Raw genomic sequence first — 20820 nt, forward strand, 5'->3', positions numbered from 1 at the left:
ATTAGCCGATTCGAGTGTTAAATCCTCCACTAAGACTTCCTCTACATGCAGTGCTGTGGATGCAACCCCATAGTACAAATCATCTAGAAGGTCACGTGGTTGTACCATTCATATAGGAATAATGTCATATCCATCTGAGTCATGAAATTGAATTGGCTTAGGTAAAGCACATGTCGATAATGTTGCAAGGACATGACTTCATTCTAGAGGATCAATTAAGTGCTCAGGGAAGGGTTGTGGAATGTATGCCTCATCTGATACACTTCGATTGCCCTTAAGTCTTTCAGTGTTGAAAACCTTACATGAGGCTCCACACATCCACAGATCTTCTCGCCCATCTGACAATGTAACTCTTGAGCCCTCAGATGAAGCAGAATCAAACTCATCTATTGGAGACCTTGTTACATCACGATATGAGTGATTCTTTAGGTTGACCCTTGTGATGACAGAATCATGTCGGAGGTACAAATAATTGTATCCCCAATCTTAAATCATTTGAAATTGTCGCATGAATGGTCTACCCAATATCACTTCATAGTTTAGATGCTTTCCAAAATCCACTACTGCAAACGTGTGCTCATATTCAATCCCACATGTGGTGACCAATATGTTCTCTAGCAGCCCAATGGGATGTTCTAAGCTTCCATCTGCTAGCTGCAAGCGCATCCTTGTACTCCTAATAGCTGGTTTGCCCCACTTTTCCCAAATTGACCTTGTCACAATGCCCACTCCTGCACCACTATCAAGTATTGCAGTTGAAGCTACTTCCTCCTGGATGCTTGGGCATCTAAAGTTGTTTTCTGTGCCCCTGGTAAAATCTACTTCAGAGAATGGAGGTGAAATAATAGAGGACATATTCTCATTAACTTTCTCATGAACTGCTTCCCACATCTCATTTGCCATGTCCTCGTTAGCATCAATAACTTCATCATTGCATGGGAAGGCAAGACTAGGTGGTGGCAGAATGCCTTCTTTCAATGGGGTGTCAATTGGAGCAAACTTCTCGCTATGAGCTTGTGAGATCAGCTCACTTTTCATTTCCCAACTTGATGACACTTCTGGTATGGTTTCTAATGTTGGCTTAAGAGAGGTTGGGCCCCGAGGGATAGGTGGAGGTGGGCCCTCAAGTATTGATTGAGCTTCCCTAATGAGTTGCTAATGTACAGCTAGATTGATCTTCTCCTCATCACGAGGGTTTGGGTATTCTTGAAGCTTCTTGGGTAGCTCAGATAAAGCTACAATGCGACTTCTATGAGCATCAATGATGGCATCTAGAGTCTCGTTCACCTTATCCACAACTATCCTCGGTTGTACTACCCTCATCTTGTTTAGCACTAGGCCCAGGTGAGGTTGATGCTCCTCTTGCACTTCTTGGGATGTAAAAGCTTGATCCTTCATGTTTTATTTAGATACTTCTTGAGAGCTAGTGGATGCACTATTAGTTTGCTTATTGCGGTTCTTTTTCCTCCTAGTGGTCCTTTTTCTATTGGAATGTAGGGTCTTGTCCACTAGATTTGCCTTTGCATCCCTAGTTCGAGGTGTCTCATGAGTCTGCATTTCGGCATTGTGTGTCTGTGGCACGACATCCTCATTCTCTGATGAAGGTGGCGATGGAACTGCCTCTACAAAGTTGAGTGAGACCTTTGGTTGAGAGGTGCCTTTCTCATGTGGTTTCAACAAACAATCCTTTGGAAAGTGTTCTACACAACACCCTAGACAATATCTTTCAATTGGTGGAAACTATGGTACTGTTGTATTGGATCGAGCTGCTTGCCTTGGGCGATGTGGACAATCACGGGCCCAATGGGGTTCTCCGCACTTATAACAGGGGCCCATTAGTTTGGCTTCTACTTTCCTTTGCTGCCATTGACCTAAGGGGCATGAAGTCCTAGGTTGGTAGCCACCTAGCAACATCAAAGAATTTTGTTCCCCCGGATGAGGCTCCAGTGCTTGGCTTGGATATGCGGGACTTTCAAATAGATTTTCCTTGGATGAATATGATGTATATTCCTCCTCCACATAGCTTGAGTTTACCAAGTCTCTACACATATTTGAATTGTCATAGTCAACAAACCTCACAGGAGCAGTCCCAGGAGCAGGAGGTTGAGCTCCAAGTACAGGTCGTGCTTGCTCTTGTGCCATCGGTGGCTTACGTTCAAAATTAGTATACTATTGATGCATTTGTGAAGCCACTGCACCCCTTTGCTGCTCACGCTCTTATCTCATTCTTGCAATGCGAGTACATTCCTATGTGGTGTGGGTATAATTCCAAGCACAGGCCTGGCACCACTTCTTTGTGGGTTGGTTTGTGACTAGAGGAGAAAAGGTATTACATTCTTCGGTTTTATGGTTACCGCCACATGCTCCACAAAGATGAGGACTTGTAGGTAGTACACTCCTCATTCGCTGCTGCTGCTGTTGTTGTGGCTGCATGGGTGGGCGATATGTTGAGATATCGAGCTCGTCTAGTGAGGCGGTGGACACTGATGACCCGCCTGGGGGATAGGCCCCACACTTACACCACTGGCATGGTTGGTGAGATCTTGGGTGATATGCAGCCAGTGGGATGACAGGCTGTGTGACAGCCATTCTAGAGACTGGCATAGTTATAGCGCCAGCTCATTTAGTCAGGTTCACACTATAGAGAACTCGTGTATGTATTCGTTGAGTACCTTTCATATTATGTGTACTCTTATCTTGTATAGGGTGTTGAGTGTTGAGTAGAGAAGAAGAAGATTTCAGCCTCTCACCTTGTGTGTTCTCTATTAGGGTTTTGTGAGTGTGTGTGTGCTTGCAAGAGCTCAAGCGCTCTTCCTCCCTGCATCTTTTCATGGTATCAGAGCTTGGTTCATGCTAAGGGCTGAGCTGCAAGCAAGAGAACCACAGGAAGCGGTACGAGGGTAAGAGCTGCAACTACTCTTCCCTATTTGTGTTGGTGACTACACCCTTGTCAGGAGCTCTACGGGAGGCATCGGCAAACGATCTCTGATTGAGGAGCTTTTTCGCAGGAGTAAAGCTATAGGGCAACTATACTGTCCTATCGGACACATCCTATCGGACAACGATTTCTGGGCCGAAAACGCGTTTCAGGCGCATCTAGACCTCCGTTTTTCAGAAAGTAGGCGATTTCGAGCACTACGGGTAAGTCATCGATTCTCTGCAGAATCCTGTTTTAAGAACTGCAGGAAGACAGATTGACTGTGTAGACACTGTGGGTGCTGCAAAGAGGTCTACAGTTGCCATTGGGTGTATGAATGCACATTGAGGTCACTGGTTGTGACATTTGAGAGTACTACAGTACCGCTGCAGGAAATACAGTAGTTTGTGCAGGACAAACCAGAGTGCTGTTTCTGGTAAAATTGTGTGTTTGGCAAGATGTCAAATGATGGGATAACCCAAATTGTGGCTGAGAAGCTAGATAAGAATAACTTCCATGCTTGGAGGTTCAGGTTGACGAATTTCCTGATGGGAAAGGGCTATTGGGACTACATAGAAGGTGAGCATGAAGAGGCACCGGAGATACCAGACATAAATCCTACTGCTGCATATGTGAAAGAGTTTAAAGACTGGAACTAAGGAGCTAGGAAAGTCATGTATTGGCTCTCCATTAGTATACAGGACACCATGATTGGGCACATTCAGGATGCCAAGTCCCCCAAGGAGGCGTGGGACACCTTGGTAAAGCTTTATGAAACAAATACCAAGGCACGTAAGATACAGTTGAAGAATGAACTTCATACTGTGGAGAAAAAGAGCATGTCTGTGAATGACTATTATGCGTTGAAGATAAAGAGTATTGTGGAATCCCTTGCATCTATTGGTGTGTCAGTAGATGATGATGATAAGGTGGAGGTCTGTCTATGTGGTCTCGGGTCACAATACAAGGCGTTCAAGACGTCCATTCAGACTCGGGAGAACATTCCCAACTTTACAGATTTGGTGTCTATGCTGATTATCGAAGAGAAGAGCTTGGGTGAAGACCAACAGTCCTCACAAAGCAAAAACAGTTCAGAGCAACAGGCCTTCTACACGAGTTCAGGAAGAGGACGAGGTGGAGGAGGCCATGGACACGGTCAAGGAGGTGGCCGAACAGGCAATCAGAATTATGGCCAGCAGCAGCAACAACAACAACAGTCCCAGAATCAACAACAACAACAACAACACGCAGGTGGAAGAGGCAAATTCAGAGGCAGGTGGAGTCAAAGAGGCCGTGGAAATTGGCAAAGGCAATATAATGATGCACGTGAATGGTAGAATGTTATAAGAAGCAGGCTGACATGCAAAATGGGAAAGTGCAGCAAAACAACTATGCATCCTCCTCAAGCAGAAATAATGAGGATAATGAAAGGTTGTTTGTTATGCAGCATGTTGTGAATGCCATGTCTGAAAAAATGTTGATGCAGCACAAAAAGATGATGTATGGTATGTGGATTCAGGTGCTTCGAACCACATGACAAGTCATGGGGAGTGGTTCAAGGAGATGAAAAACCCGGAAAGACCAGGTTTTGTGGAAACAGGGGATGACACTGCTCATCCAATTGCCCATGCTGGAGATATGCCATTGTCTATGCAGGATGGCAAAGTGAAGTACCTTGCAGATGTACTTCACGTTCCGAACATAACAAAGAATCTGGTTTCAGTTGGCCAGATGATTGAGCAGGGTTTGCAGGTTCGGTTTAACCCTGATGGTTGTTATGTTGAAGATTTTAAAGACAAGTGCAGGTTGGTTGCAAAAGGCAACAGAGTGGGCAGAATGTTTACATTGAATATAGACATGCCTGAAATGAGTGCTACGATGTTTTCAAGCGGTTCAGGAATTGTTGCAGACACAGACATTTGGCGTAAAAGGATTGGACATGTGAATGTGTAGAGATTGAAGTCTATGCAGACTAAAGGAATTGTGACAGGGCTACCAAAATTTAAAGTGGAAGGTATGCAGAAAATATGTGAAGCATGCCAATTTGGGAAGCAAACAAAGCATGTGTTTTCACGTAACAGATATGTGAGCAGAAATGCACTAGATGTTGTGCATTCAGATGTATGGGGTCCTACGAAGACCATATCTATGGGAGGCTACAGGTATTATGTGACTTTCATTGATGACCACACAAGGAAAGTGTGGGTATATTTCATGAAGGAGAAGAGTGAGGTGTTCACTAACTTTCAGAATTTCAGAGTTTTGGTTGAAAAGCAAACAGGGAAATATGTAAACTGCCTAAGGTCAGATGGAGGGGAAGAGTACTTCTCCAATGAGTTCTCTGAATTTTTGAAGAAGAATGGTATTCGGAGATAGTTTACATGCAGATACACTCCGCAGCAAAATGGAGTTGCTGAGCGAAAAAACAGGCACATTGCTGAGATTGTGCGAGCATTGATGGAAGAGAAGAATATACCGCATAGCTATTGGGCTGAGGCTGTTTCTACAGCAGTATACATCATGAACAGGACTCCAACTGCAACCATACATGATGTAACTCCAGAGGAGAGGTTTACTGGCAGAAAACCAGATTTGTCTCATCTGAAAGTCTTTGGATGCATTGCATATGTGCATGTGCCAGATGAGCTGAGAACTAAGCTGGATCCGAAAGCTGAAAAATGTGTGTTTATTGGATACTCCCTTGAGCAAAGGGATACAAGTGTTATAACCCTGCTACATGTGAGTTGAGGGTAAGCAGGGATGTTGTCTTTGATGAGATGAGTAGCTTGTATGCTGCTGAAAAAGAAGCTGTGTTGTTGGGACTGATGTGAGTGAAAGTGTGGTTGCACAGAATGCAGGTCAGCAATCACAGTCTTTGAGTGGACCAAGAGAGTCCTCATCTAGTGGGTCTCTTGATAGACCATGGAGTGGCAGGCTGCGTCATAATACCAGTCCTACAAATGTGATTAGTACATCACATAAAGGAAAAGAGAAAGTGGTTGAGCCCCTTGGTATGCCTGACATTTCTGTAGGGCATTCTCATGTTGATGGAGAGTCTAGTGGCTTAGATATCAGCCTTGATGAGGAGCTTGGGAACACCTGGTGTAAAGAAGGCTATGGAAGCCATGAATGCAAAGCTGCGAAGATCTGGGAGAGTGAAAAATCCTATGCAGAGATTTACCTATGATGGTTATGTGGCACATCACTATGCATATATGGCAAAGGTTGTGCAGGTTGTTGAGCCCACATGCATTGATGAGGCTGTTGGAAATGTGTGTTGGGAGAAAGCTATGGATGAGGAGATGGATGCACTATATGGAAATGAGACTTGGGATTTAGTGCAATTGCCTGAAGGCAAGAAAGCCATTGGATGCAAGTGGGTGTACAAAGTAAAACATAACAGTGATGGAAGCATAAATAGGTACAAGCCTAGATTGGTAGCCAAAGGATATGCGTAGACATATGGGATTGATTATGAGGAAACTTTCAGCCCAGTTGCCAAGATGGCAACGGTGAGAGTTGTGATAGCAGTGGGGCTGCATCAAAGCAATGGTCTTTACATCAGATGGATGTAAAGAATGCATTCTTGCATGGGGATTTGCAAGAAGAGGTGTATATGTTGCAGCCACCTGGTTATGAGGATGTAGGTCACCCCGAGCATGTTTGCAGGTCAAAGAAAGCCTTGTATGGCTTAAAACAAGCACCAAGAGCATGGTCTGACAAGATTTCTGAATATCTTGTCACTATTGGCTTTCATGTAGCCAATGCAAATTTCTCACTGTATGTGAGACATGGTGATAGAGGGATTGTGCTTGTTGTCATCTATGTAGATGACTTGATCATTACGAGGGACCATGATGCAGAGATCTTTGATGTAAAGATCTTGCTTAGACAGAAGTTCGAGATGAAGGATCTGGGGGAGCTCAGATATTTCTTGGGCATTGAGGTGATTAGGTCACCACATGGTATTGGATTACTGCAGAGACAGTATGGCATGGACATGTTGTCCAAGTATGGTATGACAAGCTGTAAGCCTATTTCCGTGCCATTGGATCAGAATGGCAAGTTGAATGCAGATTCATAAGAGATCTTGGAGGATCCTACTATGTATAGATGCATAGTAGGAAGTTTGATCTACATGACGATCACCAGACCAGATTTGAGCTATGCTGTTGGGTTGGTGAGTCAGTTTATGCAGGTTCCACAGAAACCGCATTTCGATGCAGTGAGACGCATACTGAGGTATGTGAGGTCTACTTTGCATTGTGGACTATTCTATGAGACCGGGATAGAGATATGTGTACATCGGTGCACAGATGCTGATTGGACTGGTAGTATCTCAGATAGAAGATCTACCAGTGGATTCATGTTTTCTTTGGAGAGTGCTGCTGTGACTTGGAGCAGCAAGAAGCAGCCTACGGTTGCTCTATCCAGTACAGAGGCCGAGTACAGAGGAGCTGCTATGGCAACATGTGAGGTAGCTTGGTTGAGAAAGCTACTTGCAGATTTGGGTCTATCAGTGGTGGATAGACAAGTTGTCATTTTCTGTGACAACATTAGCAGTATACAGTTAGCCAAGAACCCAATCTTTCATGCTCATACGAAGCATATAGAGGTCCACTACCACTTCGTCAGAGAGAAGGTCTTGGTAGGAGACCTCGACCTTGTTTATGTCAGCACAGAGGATCAGGTAGCTGACATCTTCACCAAAGCATTGGGTACAGAGAAGCTCCGCAGATTCAGGGCTTTGCTTGGTGTACATGAGATGGAGTTGAGCTCGAGGGGGAGTGTTGAGATATTGAGCTCGTCTAGTGAGGCGGTGGACACTGGGGGATAGGCCCCACACTTACACCACTGGCATGGTTGGTGAGATCTTGGGTGATATGCGGCCAGTGGGATGACAGGCTATGTGACAGCCATTCTAGAGACTGGCATAGTTATAGCGCCAGCTCATTTAGTCAGGTTCACACTATAGAGAACACGTGTATGTATTGGTTGAGTACCTTTCATATTATGTGTACTCTTATCTTGTATAGGGTGTTGAGTGTTGAGTAGAGAAGAAGAAGATTTCAGCCTCTCACCTTGTGTGTTCTCTATTAGGGTTTTGTGAGTGTGTGTGTGCTTGCAAGAGCTCAAGCGCTCTTCCTCCCTGCATCTTTTCACGATAGGTTTGTCCCAATTTCCTTAGTACTAGATTAGCTATCTGGTTCGGATTTACTAGTGCGCTAGACCCTGAACTTTGGTCATCACCCCACTGATCTCTAGGTTGCACCTTAGGGCTAGTACCATCTTGGAATTTGAAGTTATCTGTGAAATCCATAGCATCATGGCAACACTCATTGAAATTTGTATGCTTCTTTGCCTAGAGATGTGTGTGCAGTGTTGAATTTTTGAGTCCTTTTAAGAAGAGAGAAATTAATCGACTCTGGGTGGGCTTCTCATCTTTTGCGCAACGATTAATGTACTGCTTCATCTTATTTACACAGTCTCTAACACTCTCAGTCTCGCCTTGCTTGAAAGAGCAGATGTTTGCTACTGTGTCATGCCGAATCCCCATCAAGGAAAAAGCAGCAATGAATCTCTCTTCCAAAACTCGTAAAGAAGATTTGTTTGAAGCCTCTAGTGCCTGAAACCAAGCAAGGGCCTTTCCCTCAAGAGTGAGCCCAAACCCTTCAATTTGCATATGCTTGTCAGTCACTTGCTCAGCTCGAACTGCTTGCCTAAATGCTGCTACATGGTCATATGGATCTCCCGACCCTTCGTACTTCTTTACCAGTTTCTGAAGAGTTAATGGCCTTACTCGTCTTGAATACTCATCATCAGGCCTATGGCCTCTCACTCTCAGTGGTTCCTCTCTTTGGTAAGGTGGTCCATATGCATCCCGAATTGGTGTGGGTCCCCTATTACCTGCCTCACCAACCCTCTCCAACGATCCTGTTACCCGCATTTTAGGAGGTGCATTTATGGGAGGCCGAATTGGCTCCCCTACCCTCCGATTGTCATAGTGGGAGAAACGTTGTTGTGGTGTGATCTGTGGTCGCACTTTTGGTGTAGGATAATATCTTGGTGCTAGAGTTGGGCTACTTGCAGTGGTCCACTTTGATGTTGAGGGTCCCTCTCTCTAGTGAACTCTCGTAGGGGAGGAGCAACAATTTCTCCAAGAAAGGCTGTCTCTCCTGGTTTAGCTGTATTAGTAGAGAACACTTCCATGAATAATGGTTGTCCTCTCCACGTGAGCTCAGGAATCTCCTTCCAATCTAAGGTTCGGTATTCATTGGCCCATTTATCAGCGATTCGGTTCTTGTATCCTGCAAGCTTCTCGACTACCACCACAAGTGCTAGAGGAAGATCTAGCTCTGGCAATCTAGTTGTGGCATAATATCCTTCTAAAGAGTCCTTATAGACCTCTTGAAGTGGGTCATCCTGAAAGACCTTTGTCACTGGAATTTGTCGTACAAACTCCCATTGGTTCTCAGTCCCCCCTGATCCATTTTGCTCTTGCCTTTCCTATCCCTTTCCAAATTTAGATCTACAAAAAGTAAATCATCTATGGATGGCTTTGAGGACTGGGCATTGGATGGTCCAGGCATGTCCGGCTCAATGAGCCAATCATCTCTAGACTCCCTTGCTCCGGAAGGCTTCGATAAATCTAGGAACTCACTCTTAGAGAGCTCTCCTAATTTGTCTACATTCTCTGGATGATAGGTGACTTCGTAGATAGCGAACACCATCTCCACCCATGTACATGTTACCCTGGTCATTGACTAGAGGTGCTCTATCAAGTTCTGAGAAAAAGTCTGCAATCTTAAACGAGATACCGTTGTTGTGGATCCCTAAAGATCTCAGCTCCTTGAGCATTCGTGTAGACATATTGAAGTCTCACATTGAGTGGTAACCCCATGATGTCGACTTCAAATGGATTAAAAGATCTTGTGGGTGTCCTATTTGGGACTAAGGGATGACTATTTGACGGCCCTAGATAGACAATGAGCTAGTTGTCTTGGAAAGGGTATCAAATTGGGATTCGGAAAAGGTTTTAGCAATATCTGCCAAATTTCCTATCGATTGGGTCCCATTTCCTGCGTAGGTACTTTAGAAGGTGCCCTAGACCCTATGGCAGTGTCTATATGACGTCCCGACCATAAGTGCATAAGGTCAAATTTTAAGGTTTTTTCTCTTTCAAAAAAATCCAAAAATTTTCAAGTTGGCTCACACTTTGCCAGAACCCATTTTGAACCCCCTCGAACACATTAGGCTAAAAAAATAGTGTATTTTTCAGGATCAAAAATCGCCTAAAATTTACCAGTTTCCCATACTGACTCACTATGGGAAAATGGTTCCGGGATCGAAATTTCGACGATGGGTGTTTCCTAACTCCTCTCGAAAAGTTAGATAACCTCCCAATTTTTTGCGGCAGAAAATGAAAAATTTTCCAGATTTTTTTTTTGGCACCCCCTTATCCGGTGCGGTGGCGGTCTTTATGGTGCGGTGTGTGGGTCTCTCCGCACGGTGCGCTGTTCACGCACAGCCGCCTTCTTTTATTATTATTATTATTTTTCCTTTTTTGAAGTACGTAAATGATTTACATTGCACTTCGGCACAAAAATATAGAAAAATTATGTGCGTCTTTATGTTCCCATGGCTACAATCCCGCTCTCTCGCATTAATTGCTTCCGGCCTCCTTCCATAATCCGTGTTCCCGTGGAATAGATATCAATGTGAACACTCCTTGCTTGTAACGATGAGAGCCTAGATTAGTGCTTCGATTGTGCCACTTGCAAAGTCTCTTCTTCCTTTGCTTTGGTAGCCTAGATTAGTGCCTTGATTACCTCCACTTCTTCTAATGTCCTACCATTAGGCATTAGCACGTGTGCAGGGGATGGTTCGATTGACACAATTGAAGCAAGTGCAATAGGAGTTGTATGGACATGAATATTAATTTGAAAACTCCCTACTTAACGATGAAAGCACAAGAGGTGTCTATCTAGAGTTTACCTCAACTCCTTCATCATAGGGTCTCTATAGTAAGATTTAATCAAAGGTAACAATTGAGGCCGAACCTCTGAGGTAGCTAGCTATGTGATCAAAAAGACTGATAGTTGGCTTGACTGGTGAGGCCTAGTTAGGGTTCTCACTTCTTGGGATTGGGGATCCTTCCATTGAGTTAAAATCAGATGAAGTATCACTGGTCACTAGTGTAGGTCCTTGTACAATGCTAAATTGGGTTCCGACCAAAGGTTTAGAGCCTAGTGTATGTTGGTACACACACCTAGTTCGATAGATACACTATAATCTAAATAGGCCTCTAATACATGCCTAGACCATAGGTGCATGTGAATATGGGGTGTTTGAAGGCCCTATAGATGCCTTGGACAAGTTTGAGAATTTTTGAAAATTTTAGATTGTCCAAAGTTTTTCGGAAACATGTTTCTAGTGTTTCTTAACCCGTCTAGCACAAAAAATAGTGTACTTTTTTCGGGTCAGTCAAGCGCAATCCCATAGTTGAGGAAGATCCTTAACTATGTAAAAATGCAAATTTTTGGGGTGTCACAAGTTGCATTAGCACGATCGCAACAGCTTAAAACATATATTAGGTAAGTTTGTGTGTACACTTTTCAAAAAACTTATATACACCCCCGGACCTTACCTTTTTCCTTTCTATTTTTTATTTTTTTATATTATTACTTTTTACTTTTTTTACTTTTTACATTTTTGGCTTACGGTTTAAATTTTTTGGTTTTACCGAAAAGGGGTTTTCTTAGAATCTTTTACTTGGGCCTGCCGCATTAAATGCATCCAGCCACTCAAAACTTACCCAAAAATGTATATTGACAAGCTTTTGGATTTTTTTTGCTAGTGGTCTAAAAGCCTGCATGCACTAAATGCAGACAACGAGTCAAGATGCCCCATATTAGGGAGAGGATTAAGCACAATTAACACATTAATTACAGTAATGCAAAAATGCAAAATGTGTAAAAAACACATAAATTTTTGTGTGTTGTAAATCCTCCTCTGATTTTTATTTTTATCCTGATTTCTCCACGTAAGGAGTCGAAATTGGGATAAATCCTATGCTAGGAAACCGATTTTATGGTCTGTTTAACCCGATTCTTTCAATTTCATGTTCAATTACCTATTTTTTCCTTTTTAAAAATAAAAAAATACAGAAAACCATAAATTAAACTTGTAAATGATAAGTTAGAGTAGAGTTAACCTAAATGCACAAATTAAAGAACTCACTGAAATTGAAAATCATACAGAAATTGAAGAACATGTAGAAATTGAACATAAATTTCTCAAGATTTCAATATTAATGCAACAAAATGGATAGATTTTTAGAATTTCGTTCCTACCATTCTTGAAAAAAAATAAATAGAAACACAATAAAAATCAACCACACACACACACACACACACACATATTCAAAATGCATTGTGGCTATGCGGTGGGGTTATTCCTCGATAGTGGCGCCACTTATGGAAAGCCCTTGCACCATAGAAAGAGTGTAGGAATAAACCAATGTTGTGGGGCTTTGCCCAACCACACTCAAGAGCATAAAACAGCTCAACTAAGATGTCAATATACCATGAACTAGCTCACAATTGCAGGGCAAGGTGTATCACTCACCTTGTGAATACTTGTGCTCATATTCGCGTAGGAGATGATGTTGCCACGCAGCCACACTCCAAAACTCCACTCCATCGCTGCACTCCAAAGGAAGCTTGACCCTCCTTTCACTCAATCTCTCTCTCACACATACATAATGAGCATATAACAGCTCTAATTGAATTAGGCAAGTAAGACATAAGAGAGCAAGAGAGTAGAGAAGAATTAGGCAAGTAAGACACAAGAGAGCAAGAGAGTAGAGAAGAATAGCACTCTATTAGTTGCATAAGAGAATGAAGTGAGAATACAAATTAACCCTTATCTTGGCTCCCTAGCCTTCACACTTTGGCCACCCATACTTAAAATATGCTCATACATAATGAGCATATAACAGCTCTAATTGAATTAGGCAAGTAAGACACAAGAGAGCAAGAGAGTAGAGAAGAATAGCACTCTATTAGTTGCATAAGAGAATGAAGTGAGAATACAAATTAACCCTTATCTTGGCTCCCTAGCCTTCACACTTTGGCCACCCATACTTAAAATATAGGTCCATGGCTTTCTAAGACCGCATAGGCTTGTGCAAACACTTAATCTAAGTATACAATCTCTATAATTAATCTCGTGGTGCGCTTTCATAGACAAGCGGAGATCACACACGTAAAATATACAATATTAGCATTTTTAATGTCAATGGCCAAATGAAGTGACGGTTGCCAATGGATGGCGTTGGCGTTGGAGAGGTGTCCAATGAGGGTTAAAATCGATGATAAGTGACTATAACACACCTAGGCTCAGGCTATAAAGTGGTATGAAGGATGAAGCATGAAGAATAAGGATGATGGCTGAGGGATGAAGGATGCCCTTTAGGATGAGTCGAGGGACCATATAAGTAGTCCGACAAGACATGTTGAAGTCAGTGGAGTCGGTGGCATCTCCTCTCTTTCGTAGATGCCCTCTAAGTGGTAGCCTTTAGTAGAATCTTCTATTCTTGGGAGATGCTCGTTGGAGTGTAGTGCGGTGCTTTCAATGTTGATGCATGCACCTCTGCTTCTGGATGGCTCCTCTAGGGTTGACCCACTATGGCGGTGTTATAATGTTACACAGTGACACTGTTATGGTGTTACAATGCTACAAGTTGCCCACCACTAGAGTGTTCACCGTCCTCGATGGATTAAAAAACTCGGTGAGGATAAAAAGTAGGAGCACCACGAGGGGAGGCATGGTCATAAACGAGGTCATAAAGATCTCCGATATAGAAGCTCAAGGATGAAATGCCCAAGTGGAGCACATGTCTACAATACAACATGCCACCACCCCCAATAGTGATGTGTCAATAAAACAAATGAAGTGATAGATACCCTTAGTCGTACCTTAGCCCAAAAAAAGAAAATCAATGACATTATTGTTAATACAAACAAACATTGGTGCAAATATAATTGGTAGTTGTATCTATTCACTCACCCCTCCTCCCCTCCCCCTCCGTCTACTCACAGAGATTGAGCCCTTGAGGCCTTTTTATAGAGAATTGTGAGAACTTAAATAGAAAGGACATGGGTGAATGCATGCAAATAGAAAGGGCAAGGAGAGTCATTATTTCTTTGACTTTTTTCAAGCATTAATCATTAAGTAATGCATGCAAATAGAAGGGGCAGGAAGGGCCTCAACACTATATGGCACGATGTATTTAAAAAGTGGGAGGCATGGGATCTACGGTAGGAAAGTGGGGGCACAAATTGCGACGCAAGGGCAACCGTCTGATTGGATCACGGGGGCTTGGTTTACTTTTTTGAGTAGACCAGGGCGGCGGCCCGGGCGGTGGGGTGTGATTCTGGTTGTTTGGGTGGCCGGAAAACCAAAAATACAAATATATATATTACTTATTACATGATACCTAGTGGGAGTAGCTTCGAGTCCTACATCCTCCTTTTGCCTTGGCCCCACTAGGCTATAGCCTACATCATGTGTTTTTCAAATCGATTGATAACCATTGGGGTGGAGTGCAAACCCAAAGAAGAGAAGTGGTCGTAGCGGGCGGTGGGGTGTGATTCTGGCCGTTTGGGTCATGGCAGAAAAACCAAAAAGACAAAAATATATATTCTTTATTGAACCTTTTTTGGTTTTCTCAAAAAAGTAAACCAGGTCTGGATCAAATAGGACGGCTGCCCGTTGTCGTGACGTGGGCGTGTCGCTGGGAAAGTGCGAGACTTTTGGCTGTGAGAGTCGTTTCAAATCCCAAGCATTAAATGTCTTCTCAGCTTGTCATAAAAAAAGGGATAGCATGGTATTATCTCAATCTCTTGTCTCAGGCATACATTCAATGGGATTGTCTCCACAACTCATACAAGACACACTCATCTTCGTCTCTGATGATACAAGGCTTATGGCAGGAGAACTCATCATCATCTTCATATATCATCATCAAAGCTTCATCATCATGAAAGATCTTCACATAACATATGCTATATGTTTGTACAATATGTTTGACATGCAACAACACTCATGAGACAAAACAAATAAAACTCACAAGACATCATCAAATACAAAGGTATACATATCTTTAGCATATGCATGCCGACAACCCATAGCATAGCTTTAGCAGAACTTGATATCTTCCACAAGAAAGAGACATAGCCTCTTCATACATTACCACTAGAAACTTCTGATATGCCTTCGCCTTTGCTCCAAGGATCATCCACAGGTGGCTCTCACTTCGCCGTCCGACATGGCTGCTGCTAAACAATGTGCAATAATAACTATATTATCGAACACTGGTACATTCTTGCCTAGCCTAGGATACAACACATGTGCACACCATGTAGCATTTGAAGAGGCCTTTCCCTTATCACAGCGATGTCAAGTCTCACCACTGAGAATTCCCTGATGCGACCTTCATGATACCAGCTCTTCTTTGAGGTGACCCGCAACCAGTCGGCACCCAACTACCATGTCCAAAAAACCTATTTACACTTCCAAGACTGCAAAGGCTTCACCTGTCTGCAGAACTCCCCGCTCTTGCAAGCTCTTAACCAGCTGCGCTGTTCTTCACACTGGATGCCCCCCTTCTTTGGTTGCTGCATAGCGACTCCTCCACGCACAAGGCGGCCCCCCCCCCCCCCCCCGTGTATACCTACAATAGCTGCGCACAGCTTTTCAGCGTCCCAGAGACCCCGCCGAATTCCCTTTACTTTGTCTTCACACTCTCCCGCGCCTCTGCCCTCTGTGCTTGTAGACGACCCCCTTTCCCTCTGCTCATCAACCTGGCTCCTCTACTCCTTCGAGTCGGCCCCCTCCTACTCGTCGACCCCAGCTTTTCACTCTTACCCAGGCACACCCCTCTATCAGCAGCTGCGCTGCTCTTCACACTTCTCTTTTCCTGCAGTTCTCGATCAGAGCCCCCTTGTATCCCTGCAGCTGCGCGCGGCTTGACAGCGTCCAAGAGCCCCCCCCAGCAACACCACCCGACTATCTCCACAAGGCTCTCCCCTCTCCCCTCTCTTCTACCAGGCGGCTCGCTTGTCTTCCACGCCTACTTGCTCCACCCAGAGCCTTCCAAAAACCAGGTAGCAACCCTTTTTAAAATCACCCGTCCCGAATCACCCCCCTCAACTCGCCTGCCCGTCAACCTTCTAGAGGCGGCACTTGGCAGCAAAGAAAGCCTCCATGTGGCTAAAACAAGCTGGCCCGTCCGTTTATCTAGCTTTATTGCCAGTTTAAAAGTCCATCTCCTAGCATCATCTTCTGCCCATTTTTCGCTTGGCACCCAAGAGGTATGCCAATCCTTGTCTTCATGCCCCTAAGGTCAACCATGCCAGTGTAATACTTTGTCTTGGATCCACGTCCATAATTGAGCTCATATTCATAGGGAGTGCTTGGTCTTTTGCTAGTAGACCTTGGTGACTACACATATTAACTGCTCCAACACATGCCATTGTATCTGAGTGGATACCTTCCATATGTGTCCTTGCTACTCAGGGCCCAGATTCCACATAAGTTGTTCCATGAACATGCTTTCACTACATAGACGTGCCACAGCACGACATCCACCCCCTCTAAACCTGCACATCCTCCGGTATGTGCCACACAGGTCCTGGAATTCAGTGTCCATGCATTATTTGCACACCAACATTGGTATATGTACAAGCATCCAACTAGGCGTCTTAAACCCTGTCAAACCTGACCCAGTTGGTATCACCCTAGTAAACATGAAACAGTAGAAGAATATACATAGTGCCACTCACAAGGGGTTATCCTTTGTTGAAACATAGCATGACATCTTAACCTACCCCTCTAGCCTGCAAGATATTTATATCTTAGCAATCACATCTGAATGGTTCTGCTTTCCCACCTGGATCAAATACCAACCGCTTTTGGCATATGTGCCATATCCTTTGCTCATATGAAGCCCTGTCCTCACTTAGATTCCCTGCATATGCATAATTACCCTCATCATTCAAAATGGGATGCTCTTCAAAATAATTTCCTTCAAAATTTTCCTCAGGCCATGTTTGAAGCCTTTGCACCACATATTGTATGGCCACACCAAGTAACAACTGCATTAATAGCATGGAACACACACTTGGTAACATCCCATCCAAATCTACCGTGCCCGGATCCAGCTCACCCACTGACAAACATTCATTCTTCTCATCCAAAGACGGAAAAGCATGGTCTTCATTGGCTTCCTCTATGCTATTATATACCTCTTCTTTAGGCCGTTGCAAAGTATGCAAAGCATCCACACCATCAACACATACAAAGTCCAACAAGGCATCATCGAGAATAACCTCCAGCTCTGGATCAATCTCATCACAATCATTTGGCTTACATAACACCTGCACATCCTCACTTGCAACCGACAGTTGACTAACATCAAGCATAGAAGAGCCCAAAGCTGATGGGGATCTATTATATATCATGAAATCATCCAATGCATCATCTAGGATAGCATCCAATTCAGGATCAATCGTATTGAAGCCATTATCATCTTGCAATCCCACATGTTGATTATCATGAACATTCATACCCCCATAGCTATATCCATTTGGTTGCTCATATGCAGCCTCATGAGGCTCTGTGACCACACTTTGCATATCCTGCATGTTATCTCCCAGTATTTCTTGATACCTGTCTGCAGATGGGCTTAGAATTATGGGTCTCTCACCCGAGTACCCTTGAATCTGTATGTCATTGAACCATGTATGATCCAAAAGGACAGATTCAATTTCCCTCTCCAAATCATCATCATAAACAGGCTTCCAAGCTCGAGATTGTTGCTCACAAATGTGGTTGCAAGGTAACCCTAACACTGATGACATAGCATCACCCTGTTTATTGTTGGAACACCTAGTTAACATTCCAGGATAACCCAAATCCAAAGAACCTTGGCAACCAGCTTCAGAAGCAACATCACTGTTGGAATCACCCATATCACTCACCGCCTCTAAATCAATCACACATACTTGTGGCCCATCTTGTAATATTTTATTTTCCTCACATGCATATTCATGTATACCCTCTATTAAAACCTGCTCTTCAATTAGCAAAGTAGTTGGTCCCTCGTCTTCAAGTTCAAAATCTTGATCCAGACCTTCATCACAAAAGCCACTCACATCATCCTGCTTATAAGCATCATAACCAGATAAGAATGCAGTAATGATAGCATCTAGATCTTCAAACTCTGCAATCATGCTTTCAGCAAAAAACATTGGTTCTTGTAGCTCTTCGCACATACGATATGTCACCTGAGGAATACCCTTTGAATGGGTGCTTTTGTCATGAGAATCCTCGAGTTTAGAAAGCTTACATGAGAGTTCACCCACTGTATCCTTTCTAGGTTGCAGCAAAGCATCCCTTTTAGCACTGTGAATGTCTTGCTGTTCACTAACGGCTACTTGCAGTTCCAATTTAGCATAGACAGCCTCAATGATCTCTGCATCAGTCTTGAATAGCAATTGATTATCCTCCATATGACATAATTCCACGACTGCTTCTAAATTGGCCCGGATTGTTGTTGGAACACTATCACAGCTCACATTATACCTCATTTCATCACCCTTTTGCTTTTGCTTTTCCCAAGTAAGTTGCTCCTGCTTTAGGTTCATGGAACTCGCATAAATAAGTGCATCTGCAAAATCACTCCATCGTTTGGAGTGATACTCTGCTAGTTCCAGCACTTCATCTTTTAAATCAGGACTTATAAGGTGTGCAAAAGATGCAATCATCATGTTTTCTGGAACCCCTTGATTCTTCATCTCTGTCTCATAACACCTTAGATAGCTTTCTAGATCGAAACCATCAAATATATTGACCCTGTCATATACCAATTGCACCGCAATTTCCACCGCCTCATGAGTTCGCTTTTCTTCTTCAATTTTCATGAACTGCTCTTCAAGCTCTTTCATCTCTGCATATAAATGCTCCATTTTGCTAGCCATCTCTACGTACTCTCACCCCAGCGGTTTCACGTCGGGTTCACCAAAGATGTCGTGACGTGGGCGTGTCGCTGGGAAAGTGCGAGACTTTTGGTTGTGAGAGTCGTTTCAAATCCCAAGCATTAAATGTCTTCTCAGCTTGTCATAAAACAAGGTATAGCATGGTATTATCTCAATCTCTTGTCTCAGGCATACATTCAATGGGATTGTCTCCACAACTCATACAAGACACACTCATCTTCGTCTCTGATGATACAAGGCTTATGGCAGGAGAACTCATCATCATCTTCATATATCATCATCAAAGCTTCATCATCATGAAAGATCTTCACATAACATATGCTATATGTTTGTACAATATGTTTGACATGCAACAACACTCATGAGACAAAACAAATAAAACTCACAAGACATCATCAAATACAAAGGTATACATATCTTTAGCATATGTATGCCGACAACCCATAGCATAGCTTTAGCAGAACTTGATATCTTCCACAAGAAAGAGACATAGCCTCTTCATACATTACCACTAGAAACTTCTGATATGCCTTCGCCTTTGCTCCAAGGATCATCCACAGGCGGCTCTCACTTCGCCGTCCGACATGGCTGCTGCTCAACCATGTGCAATAATAACTATATTATCGAACACTGGTACATTCTTGCCTAGCCTAGGATACAACACATGTGCACACCATGTAGCATTTGAAGAGGCCTTTCCCTTATCACAGCGATGTCAAGTCTCACCACTGAGAATTCCTTGATGCGACCTTCATGATACCAGCTCTTCTTTGAGGTGACCCGCAACCAGTCGGCACCCAACTACCATGTCCAAAAAACCTATTTACACTTCCAAGACTGCAAAGGCTTCACCTGTCTGCAGAACTCCCCGCTCTTGCAAGCTCTTAACCAGCTGCGCTGTTCTTCACACTGGATGCCCCCCTTCTTTGGTTGTTGCATAGCGACTCCTCCACGCACAAGGCGGCCCCCCCTCGTGTATACCTGCAACAATAGCTGCGCACAGCTTTTCAGCGTCCCAGAGACCCCGCCGAATTCCCTTTACTTTGTCTTCACACTCTCCCGCGCCTCTGCCCTCTGCGCTTGTAGACGACCCCCTTTCCCTCTGCTCATCAACCTGGCTCCTCTACTCCTTCGAGTCGGCCCCCTCCTACTCGTCGACCCCAGCTTTTCACTCTTACCCAGGCACACCCCTCTGTCAGCAGCTGCGCTGCTCTTCACACTTCTCTTTTCCTGCAGTTCTCGATCAGAGCCCCCTTGTATCCCTGCAGCTGCGCGCGGCTTGACAGCGTCCAAGAGCCCCCCCCCCCAGCAACACCACCCGACTATCTCCACAAGGCTCTCCTCTCTCCCCTCTCTCTTCTACCAGGCGGCTCGCTTGTCTTCCACGCCTACTTGCTCCACCCAGAGCCTTCCAAAAACCAGGTAGCAACCCTTTTTAAAATCACCCGATCTCTCCCGAATCACCCCCCTCAACTCGCCTGCCCGTCAACCTTCTAGAGGCGGCACTTGGCAGCAAAGAAAGCCTCCATGTGGCTAAAGCAAGCTGGCCCATCCGTTTATCTATCTTTATTGCCAGTTTAAAAGTCCATCTCCTAGCATCATCTTCTGCCCATTTTTCGCTTGGCACCCAAGAGGTACGCCAATCCTTGTCTTCATGCCCCTAAGGTCAACCATGCCAGTGTAATACTTTGTCTTGGATCCACGTCCATAATTGAGCTCATATTCATAGGGAGTGCTTGGTCTTTTGCTAGTAGACCTTGGTGACTACACATATTAACTGCTCCAACACATGCCATTGTATCTAAGTGGATACCTTCCATATCTGTCCTTGCTGCTCAGGGC

The sequence above is a fragment of the Cibotium barometz genome, chromosome 23, assembly GCF_041138505.1.
Source record: "Cibotium barometz isolate CiBa-2024 chromosome 23, ASM4113850v1, whole genome shotgun sequence".
Taxonomy (NCBI): domain Eukaryota; kingdom Viridiplantae; phylum Streptophyta; class Polypodiopsida; order Cyatheales; family Cibotiaceae; genus Cibotium; species Cibotium barometz.